The 11,176-nt window shown below is 40.5% G+C and overlaps 1 protein-coding gene across 5 annotated transcripts in view; it reads right to left on the bottom strand.

Moving 5' to 3' along the window:
* The window catches only part of NAALADL2 (N-acetylated alpha-linked acidic dipeptidase-like 2), a 395,166-nt gene that overhangs the window by 305,950 nt on the left and 78,040 nt on the right, over positions 1 to 11,176 (bottom strand). The gene's annotated exons all lie outside the window — the stretch shown is intronic.

Below are 11,176 nucleotides of genomic sequence, written 5' to 3'. Positions count from 1 at the left end.
CAGACATTAAATCCAGCAAAATGTTTCCTTTTGGTCTGCATTAAAGACAAAGGAACAGACAGAAATAAAGCTACAATTTTACATAAATAAAAGAAACCAGGGAACACAGTACCCTGAGGCTACGTGTATCTAGACACTAATACTTCTTTTGGTCTCAGAACCAGTTTGATTTTTCTCTTGCTTTTGGGAAGATCTAAAGGAAAAAAAACCAGCCAACACCACAACACACCTCTTCCACCTTTGCAGACTCTGCTCAGGAAAGGTTTGCTGACCAAGGTAGGAGAAATAATATGATTATTGCCTGTGGAGGTACCACTAGCTACGTGTATCTAGACACTAATACTTCTTTTGGTCTCAGAACCAGTTTGATTTTTCTCTTGCTTTTGGGAAGATCTAAAGGAAAAAAAACCAGCCAACACCACAACACACCTCTTCCACCTTTGCAGACTCTGCTCAGGAAAGGTTTGCTGACCAAGGCAGGAGAAATAATATGATTATTGCCTGTGGATGTACCACTGACTTGCTAGGTTAGGAGTACAACCATGTACTGGAAAGGCAAAAACCATAAACCCTAAGTTTTTAAAAAGTGATTTCAGTAATAAGCTAAGTCTGTAAACAATGGTGAACTTTAACCACTGCTCCTGTGTGTGTAACCACAGAACATGTGCAACAAGGTCTTGCACAACCCTCCCTCACTGCTCTGCTCGTTTGTCTCTGTCCTGATCCCTGGGAAGGGTCCAGGGTGGGCACAGAGTTCGTTCTGAGTGCTCCTGGTTTCCGGAGAACAGCTGTAGGCAGAGCAAGATCACTGTACTGCCTGTGCATACACACATTCCCAGCCACCACCAGGCCTCCACGTGCCATGGGCTTCAGGTCACAGATCAACTAGCTCCTGTGCTTGCACCACCATGAAACTCTGGGACAGGATTTCCAGATGTGTAGCCTGTAATCTCTGATCTTCAGCTGAAGAGTGCAGTGGTAAGTGAAAGACTAGTTTATGGACCCTTGAGATGTCCCTAAAGGATGTGAAGAGGCACCTTCAGCAGAGACAGATGTCAGCACCTGCTGTTTTCTGACTCCAAGACATCCATGTCAACACTGGAGGATACAGCTTACCTTAAAAATACAAAATGCAATGATATCAGAATAAACAAAACAATACACTGCATTTCCAAGCCAAACTTCAGCTTTCACACTTAAGAAAGACTGAATTTGGGATAATATTTGACTGAAGTAAATTTAGGGGGGCTGGATTTTTTCCCCAAGATACCTGAAATCTTCAAATACTTAGCACTTCCGTTAGTCAAACAAATACCTAATCATTATGCTAGATAGATTTCCATCTTCGATTAAAAAAAAAAAAAGAAAAAGAAAAGAAAAACAAACAAACAAAACCACCACCCCCCCCAGAACAATCCCTATAAATACTCGAGAATTCATGCACAAAGAAAACAGATATTTGCATTATAAAAGGAATTGGAAATGTCATAAAGCAGAGTAAGAAACAATACTGAAGTAATACACAGGGAACCTTTCGCTTCTGGATCACCTGTGGAGTGTGCTTAGAGCTACTTAGTCTGACACTGAACTCTAAAGCAAGAGATAAAAGGAGAAGTGTTCACTTCACTGCTGTACACAGGGCACTGGAGCAACTAATCCCTCCCTCACCCAGAAACCTGCCCTGAATCTTCCACATGGCAAGGGATGGAGGGAACATAAATAATTACATCCAGACTCGCATTCCAACCTGTTTTATAATCCTATTATTAGTATAGTGCCTGGAGTGTTTCGGATGTACGGCCAACTGGGTGTTGGAAAAGTCTGTCTTGAGACAAGGAACACCCTGGGGAAGGTGGAAACCTACTCCCTGATTTGAGGCTCCTATCAGTGCAAAGAGAAGTGGCTGGTGCTGCCAGGTTTCCCAACTGACCACAACTGCAGCACAAATGTTTTCTGGGCAAATTATCGCGTTCATTTTGCTCCTCATTCTTTCCCAACCTTTCACTTCCCATCCTTCATAGTCAGAGTTTTATTCATCCTCTTGATTTTTAGCTCAGCTCGTTCAAACCCCATAGTTTAGAAAAGCTTCCTTTTGCACAGAAGACCTTGTTTTTTCCATTCCATTTGAACACTCTCTTCTACTGTTAGAAATGAGCCAATTAAACCTACAAAGGCCCTTGTCAGTAGTCCTTGCCTATCGTATTTACCTTCCTAAGATAAAGGCACTTGAGAACTATTGACGGAGTTTAACCCTGCACTGCCTGCAGAGCACGGGCAGCTCCTGCTGCTGATCTCAAATGAGACTCGAAGGTAAAAAGTGAAGCAAGTGATTTTCACCAAGCGAGACAAGGGGCAACCCAAGCCCACAGAGGAAATCTGTTGTTCAACCAAAAATTGAGGTAAGTCCTTTCTTAGCCCGTCTCTGGCTTTGAGTCTTCAGTGTACAAGACAGCACCGAGCTTTAATAGGTGCAAGCTGCCACTTTTCTCTCTCTTCCTACCATAAAGAGCCTCTCCCTGCAAGTAAATATTCCAAAATTCAGTGACAGACACCTATTGTTATAGCAGACACCACGCTATAGCAAGCACAGATTCCCTCCAAAGAAAAAGCCAATTAATTGCATGTCTTACAATTTGTTAAAAAGAAAAAAAACCAAACAAAAACCCCAAAGTTTAATTGCTTTTTAATATAAAATCTTTACACTTTCTGCAGATGATTAGGTTATTTCACAGTTTATTATAAAACATTTTCTGTTATCATTAAGTGAAAATTAATAGTTTTCTGGTGTAGTGGCTGGAGTGTAGTAACTGCAGTGACACACCAACATGAATTTTAAGTTGCTGTGTACGGCAGCAGTACAAATCTGACCTGCCAGCCAGAAACAATAGACAAAAAAATCCGAGTATATAAAAATTAGAGCTTACATTTTTCAAGGTATTGAGCTTCCCTTTGTCACCAAAATAAATGGCAGAACACATAAATGGCAGAACTTTCCTGGAGTACAAGGCCTAAATTAAACGGCTAAAGGGTAACTGCAGGTCTGGGTTCAGAAGCTGTTGGAAGCTTTTAGAGAGAGAGAACTGGGTATTTCAATGACTCTTTTTCCCTGGGAAAACTGCACACATTTCATACATTTCACTCTTTTTAGAGAATGAAAGCAGACAAAAAAGTATTATTCAAGTAGTGCTAGGGCTCTTCAGAGAACACAAAATTGGGGATGGTGCAGTGTTTTAAATTTTGCTGAGAGGGCTCTGCAGTCAGATGGAGATACCACCTCAGTCCTGCTCTGTAAAGTGAATGCAGATGCAAGCTTTGATTTAGACATTCAGTCCTACATGAAAACATTTAACATAGAACTTGCCAGCAAAATCCTTCAGAAACCGCATGATTGCTCCATGTCCTTGAAACAGCCACAGCTGTCTGCCCCACTGAGGTCCATCCCAAAAAACACTTGATGCTCACACAACACATTTTGTCTCTGTGTGCTCTTAATAGGCTTCCGTTTACCTGCTGGAGTACAACCTGTCAGCTTGGCCACCTCAAATGCCTGCAAGCCTCAACAGTATTTGTTTCTATCCCTTTTCTTCAAAGCCAGGCTGAGTAAAGGCAGCCAGGAGGGTTCAAGCATCAATACACCACTGGCAGATACTCTTAGGGGGAGCAATTTCCTGCCGAAGAGTTGGCAACAGCCACCACAAGCTGCCCCTCTGAAGTCAGCTTTGTCCTACTTTGCTTAGTTTACTTCTTTAGTGAGAGGTCACAGTCCTGTGCACAAAGTTTGAGAAACTTCAGATGTCGTGTATGGTATCACATGGCTCACCACAGGGTGAAGGTAAGAAGATGAGAATTTAAGTAAAACTACCAAAGCAGGAAGGGACAGAAGTGCTTCCATCCCTTGCTGTAATCGGGAGAAAAGTACAGTATTTCTCAAGGGTGTTCTTAGGAGTCTCCTTCACAGAGCAGCCTGTGTCCACGGTAGAGCTTTACAAACATCCTTCCTTTTAATATCTATGTATCAACATAGTGCTTGGCACTAACACTGGGTTCACTGTATCTCTGCATTGAGCCAACAGCACTCCTTTGTCTCAGGACCACACAAATTCCCTCCTTGCTTCAGACATTTGGAGGGAAAGCACAAAGTGCTTCTGGTCTCCCAAGCACCTGCTCAGCATTCAGAGAGCCTCTGTTATTTCTGTCATCGTGGTGAGCTGCCCTTGATTGTCCTTCCAAGGGCCAGCTCTCTGGAGCTCTCCAACCCATTTTTACCTACGCAGCTCCAATTCTCTTGGACAGGGAAGACTATCTTTCATCTGCCTCAAAGACCATTTTGGACATGGGAAAAGAAAGGGAGCTTTATGCTACTTTGTCTACAAGGACACCTGCACTCAGGTTTTACTGGAGTACAGCAGTATTTCCAGTCACCTAAAACAACTATTTTTGGGGGTCACTTACAATCAAACCTCATGAACCACAAGCAGACATGCCACCTAACAACACATTTGGTTCTAGGCCTTATGTGGAATAGAAAGGTGGTCTGCATTTCTCTTTTTCTGTTCTCAGCACATCCTGCTCTGAAATTCAAACTTCTTAAAAAGCTTTTCCCTCCACTTCGAAACATCTGAGTAAGAGCTCACTGTGATGAGGAGCCACTGATTTCAGAGGAGATCAGAATTTCAAGGTTACTATTTTAAGCTGGCCTTAAAATTTTTACACTGACAACCATCACCTAACAGCCCTGGTTTAAGGAAAAAAATGCAGAATAAGGCTCCAGCCTTTGTCTCATCTGGTCCTTGAAATTATAATTCTTCCACAACAGAGAAGTTAATTGAATTCCAAATTTAAATGTACCTCTAAGACAAGAAACACACTGTACACATTACAGCATCCCATGGTGAGAAAGAGTCTTTGATAGAATTAGAATTTGCTTTCTTGCATCTCAAATGCAAATTTCTCTGGAGATAGCTAAAAAAATCTGGTAAGAAACAAAAAACTCTTCAGCAATAAAATATTTTTAGTACATAAACAAACCAAAATATTCTCATTTGCATATGGTACATCTTCATCTCCTGTGACATTTTTTATTTTTATCCTATATGATAATGCTACTGACAAACTAAATAACCAAGAAAAGCAGGCGACATTTCTGATGCCAGATGCTGAAGATCAATAGCTATTTCCATGAGTTTATGGCATAATTAAAATTTGTAACAGGAATAATTTCCTCTTCAACCCCTCAGGCGAAGTCTAGAATTATTGACTAAGTCTAAGTTATGTAGTGTAGCATTTGTTATTATGTTTATGGATAATATAAAGGATTTTATGCTTTTTACATGTAATCTGGTAAGTATGGAAACAGTAACTAGGAAAGAACTCTCTGTATCAGAAAAGCAAGAGTTATAAACATTTTGTTGTTCAGGTATGCAGAAGACATGGGTTTATATAATTATCTGCTAGTTAAGCTGTGCTACAATTTACAGGGAGTGGCCACAATGCCCATGAACTACCAGAGAATGGAATTTCCAGTCCCTCAGAGCTCACAGTGCCTTTGCCCCATGAAGGCAGCATCCCAGGGAGGGGGGTGCCAGAGTCACTGGTGCTGCCAGGAGCTAGAGCAATATATGGCAATTTAAATTAAATTTACTGCCATATGGGAATGGCTTTATATTTATAACCCAAAGAGTCTGCCTATGCTTTCCTCTACCCAAGGATTACAGACAGCAAAGAAGAGAGCAGAGCTGATCAAGGACAACGACACATCACATCCATAAGAAAGGAGAAGCAACAAATCTTCTGCACAATCATCATTGCCATGACTTGGGTTTGCTGTAACTTCAGACTTTCAGGTCAAATAGACTCAGTTTATAAGTGAAAAGATATGTATTTGTTTGCTGTCAGCCATAAAAACTCATGCCTGGGCAGTTAAGAATAACAGGATTGTTTCTTGCTCATGCCTCAATCAGTACTAATAACTACACGAACCAAATTAAACCCTCTGATACCAGTGCAACCCCATTACTTTCACTGCATTTTCACAAATAAAACAAAACTAGAAAGTTGGTAAGCATATCTGCTGATGAAGCACAAGAACAAATATAGTCTGACTCAGTCCCTCTTTGCAAGGCTAGCAGGAATAAAATGTGGTAAACTTAATTGTGTTATGAAGGCACAGAAAATCTGAGCTTACACAGACAGCAGAAATGCCACTTTTAAAACCACTATTTGAAGAAAAAGATGAATATATATACAAATTGACAAAGCCAGCTATTACGCCTAGCACTATGGATTCACAGTAGCATTCGGGCTAAAAACCACAGCTCCGTTTTCTGTAACTGTTTCTATACAGGGATGGATTTAGTAACTTTAGCTTATGCTTTTTATTCTCCTGAATGCTAAGAAGAGCTTCAGGATATGACCAAAATATAACCAGAACCATGAAACAAGAAAAAGTCAGAGGCAGCTGCAGCAACACTCCAAGAGAGCTGACCCTTGGGACCAGGCAGGCCCAAAGGAACCCTGTGGCTCTCCATCAGCTGGAACATGAGAGTGGACCCTAAGAACCCCAGAATTTAAAAATTTGATTGGAAAGCTCCAACACCACACAGAACATGCACATTTTTCTCAAAAGGGAAGAAGATAACAAGTCTCTTTGAAGAGACTCTCTCACCGTTGGTTTGCAGTGGGTTCTAGCTACTTGCTTGGTGTACATGAAGTCAATCTTTGTTGCTTCTCAGATTGCTGACTAAATGCAAAATGAACAGTTTTGCAGTTATTAGTCTCAGCTCTATATATCCCACAACCAGGAAATTAATTAAGAGACCAGGCCTTGAGGGGGGTGGGGGGGAAACAGAACCAAGCAAGCAAACCACCCAACACAAAACCAAACACCCAGGAAAAAGTATTCTAAAGACCTGGATCAGAATGACATTGCAACAAAAACCCAACCTTGCTTGTCTTTTTAAAATACGTCTCAAGAACTCACTGCAAGACATGATGGCATTTAGGACACTGTGGTGGTCATCAGTGGAGATGCTGGTTTTCCAAGAAAAGGAAAAAGACAAATAAAATAAAACTTCTCACCATCACCACCTTTTTCCGCTAGGACTATGGAATGAAATTCCTGTAGAGAGACAGAAAAATTTTCAGCCACTTCCAGAAAACTTCCAGTACTTGAAGAAGGAGGGAAAAAGAGAGCTTTTCAGGACCTGCTATGAATGCAGAGCACTCTTTAGTTTATGAACTAGTTCATATCTGCATAAGAAGTTTACATAAAACTAGATTCCCTTTGCCTGAACTGCTCAGATCACATTGATATTCCCTCCGCGCCAAACTCCACTCTTTGCTTTTCTCCTGTAAGTGACTGACTTTCAGAAAAAGAGGTACAGGAGCAGCCAAAATAAACATAACCCTTACCACACACTGAACAATGATGTATTGGGGGGAAAAACCAACAGTTTCCCTTGGATCACTTCCCTAGTTGCAAACACTGAACCTGACAGAGCCTACTGCTGACAAGGGTTTATTCCTACATTTGGTAGGATTTCAAAGTTTAAAGCAGCTTTATGAGGAAAAGTTTTCAGACACTTTGCAAACATCATCCTCTTGCTGTACATCTACTACTTTCAATTTCAGTTTTACTTCTTGCAGCAAGATGTTGCTATCTTGTTGCATTTTCAGGCACACATATCAGGATGCAATCATCTGCAACACACCTTTAAGAACTAGAAAGGATCATAACAGCAAAACCACAATAATACCAAGCAGATTGTGAGCTGGAAGTCCTGGGCTTGATACCCAGTTTTGTGGTCAATTCTCACCACTGCAGACAGATTCAGTCTGATCATGCTTCAGTTTATGCAGCTTTCTCAGATTTAATATGTTTATATTAGTGAAAATATTTCTGTAGAACTGAAATCTCAAATCGTGATTCGTGAGCACACATAAACTGGAAAATGAAAGCTAAAAAATCCCAGATATTCCTGTGATAAAAGAGTTAAAAGCACCCCGAAAATGCTAGAATGACTTCAGCTGAAATAAAAAGAGTGCTCTGTGCTGTTCCAGCTGCTGATGGCTCTGTGGGACTATTTAAATCTTGTATTTTTCACAGCACTAGGATAGTGATCAGAACATACTTCTCCAGCTCTCTGGATTCATCACTTTGAAATGAAAGTCAAAAATCTACAGGAGGTAGCAATAAAATGAATTATTTTAAATTACCCATTGTTACTGTACCTGGTTGGGGAATAGAGCCAAGCTGTGCAAGAAATGCTGTCACAGGAAACCCTGGCTATTATCATTCAGAAAGAGCCAAAAAGGGACCCAATGATGTTCTGTGAATAACTGTCCACAGAGCAAACCTCGATTTGCAGGGCTGAGGTCATCCAATGCCAAGGGGAGAGGAAGCACTTTTACAATGCACCTTCCGAATTACCACTTTTTGTTAGAGAACCCCCCAGTTAATAACTGCAGCTGATTACAGCATTCATTAGCATATTCAGAATCCTGCTCAAAAACACAAACCTGAAAGAAAATTCTTCATATAGTCTGGCAAGCTGGGTAAACCTAGTGGCCAAGAAGCCCTCTCAGCAAGAAAGACATTTGAGATGGAAATTTGCTTTCTGGGACATTCCCTTCTCAATTCCCACTGCTACATGCAAGCATGCCAGGATCTTTATGTAGGCTCTTGATATTTTCCTATCACCTTTCTCAGCAAAAAGTAGTAGCTACTTCTTTTAGACCTGGTCTGTAAATATTTCATGAGACTACATATATATTGATCTAAAAATCAACATCAGAACACAAGAACAAACCCTAAGGAACACACACTCGGAGCTGATCCAAAGCCCAGATTAATCATGGAGGGAATCTGAACTTGCTGGAAACTGCTTTTAGAAATAATGCAGTTGTTTAATCATATATCTATATTAAATATATATAACGAAAAGTTACAAAAATGCTTAAGTTATGCTAACAAACAGCACATAAGGAGGCCTGATAAAACCCAAATTTTTCAGGATGTTTTATTAATAATGCTCATATGACTCCTCTCATTCTTGCTCACTTACTTGTGCCTCTCAAGACCCAAAAGAACAAGCTGTTTTAACTTGAAATTCTCAGTTCACCTCTCTCCTCTGTGGGCCAGAGGAAAGCACAGATTACACACACTTAGCAAGCCACCAAAGTTGCTACCATCATCTAGCAACACAATACAGTGTATAATCAATTACAGCTCATGGACAATATCATCAAATTAAAATTTACAGTAATTGCATCTTGTGGGGCTTATATTGTCACATTCTCCAGTAAACAGTACTTAATTCATGGGAAGACTGAAAACAATTACTCGTGTGAAGGCAATGGATCTTGATTCTAAAAGCAAAAAACCCAACAACAACAAAAAGGGAAAAAGCCCCAAACCACCACAAAAATACAAGGTATTCTCAGCGAGTTTCAGTGCACTTCTGGAGGGCTCTCAGGGCACTGCCTCAACAACGAATCAATCTATGGTTGCCAGTCAAAGCCCCATTGTTCAGAGCTTTGCTCTTTTCACTTGTCACACCCAGGCTCCGGGAATGGGCTCTGAACCATTTCCAGAAGCAGCAAAACAACAACGGAACAGAACCAAGGGTTAATTTATTCTCTGGGCTTACTGTACTTGGTGCAAAACAAAAACGCTGTGACGGCAGAGTGACCTTCTATTTACTGATTGACCAGATGGCGAGAATTACTGACTTATGTAAGCCCCAAGCCTCCTTCCCCATCTGACGGCTGCTGGGGGAAATCAAATAAAGGGCTCTGCATAGTCTTTAGTGCTCCAGCCTAATCATCACAACACCATTAGAAGAAAATGCTGCAGGGAAAGGCAAGGAGGGAGCAGGACTGAAACCCTGGATCCTCAAACCCAGGTTTTCTTTCACAGCAGAACTGAAGCCATGGGTACAGCACAGCAAGAAGGTTTGTGCACCTGCTGCCCAGGCCGTATCTCTTTTGCTAATGAATAAGTGAAGCCAGCCTCCAGGGCTGTCAATCTGGCACCTTTAGTAATTCATACAAGCCTCAAAGTTCTCTAAAAATAAATAACGTGAAAAGGAACCCAAGTTGTTTCACTAGCAGTGGTTTTGACAGGTATCTTGAGTAATGTTAATCTTTGCACCTTTCTTTCCTTAAAGAAATACCAGCTGAATCACCAATTATTTGGGATAGTTTCTAAAAACAAGCACAAATGGAAATAAGGTTGATGGCAACTGATAAAAATGAAACTGGGGGTGTGCATGTGTGTTTGCATGTGTGCACACAGAATATTTTGATTTAAAAACCAGAATTATTGTGCAGCCCTAATTATTGTCCCATTTCCACTAATGCAAACCAAGAGGAATTCCATTTGACTAAGCTCACTTAGGCTAATGGACGAAAGGTACGAATTAAGCCAGAATCACAATCACAGTTCCCAAAAGGCCTGTATAAAATACAGCGTGATTGAAAATATTTTCCATCAGTTTTATTCGTAGATTATATTGGCAGAAGTGACATAGCTCCTCACTTACAGCACAAAAAGTAAGATTGGAATTAGACTGGATAACCTTCTGAGCAGCAAACCCCTGTAACCACAAGTCAGGTCCTGAATGAAGAAAAGAGAGAAAGAAACAATACCAATTCTTTCATTACCATGCCTGAAATGGTGTTTAGACCTGTACAGCATTGAATATTCCTAGTGCTTTATTCAATATTAAAATCTGGATCAAAATCTAATTTGCCACCATATGGTTTCTGGATAGTTCCTACATTATTATTAACATACAGAAAAAAAAAAAAGAGGGGAAAAAAAAAAGGCAGTGGAATAAAAGTCCTCTGTGAACTAAACCTGCTCCAGCATTAATGGAGTTATTCCCTATTAAATACGGGAATCTGAGGCACACATTTGAACCCCTGGATTACATGTGTGCATGCATATAAAGAATAACTTCAAGGGGAAAATAGTAACACACCTTGTCATAGACTAGAAAGTTACCACTCCAGCTCTCAGAAAACCTTTTGCAAATTTTACAATAGTTTAAGGATTCTTGCAAAACACAACATAGACACAAAGCTTTATCCCTTGTATGCAAAGCAGGAGAAAGAGGTCAGGAAGAAACTGGTAAAGTCAAGCAAAAGAAAAGCATGGGTTGAATGTCAGGGGAAA

Source organism: Corvus brachyrhynchos, unplaced genomic scaffold, assembly GCF_000691975.1.
Source record: "Corvus brachyrhynchos isolate BGI_N302 unplaced genomic scaffold, ASM69197v1 scaffold162, whole genome shotgun sequence".
In the NCBI taxonomy this organism is placed as follows: domain Eukaryota; kingdom Metazoa; phylum Chordata; class Aves; order Passeriformes; family Corvidae; genus Corvus; species Corvus brachyrhynchos.
This window is presented reverse-complemented; position numbering and strand designations above follow the sequence as displayed.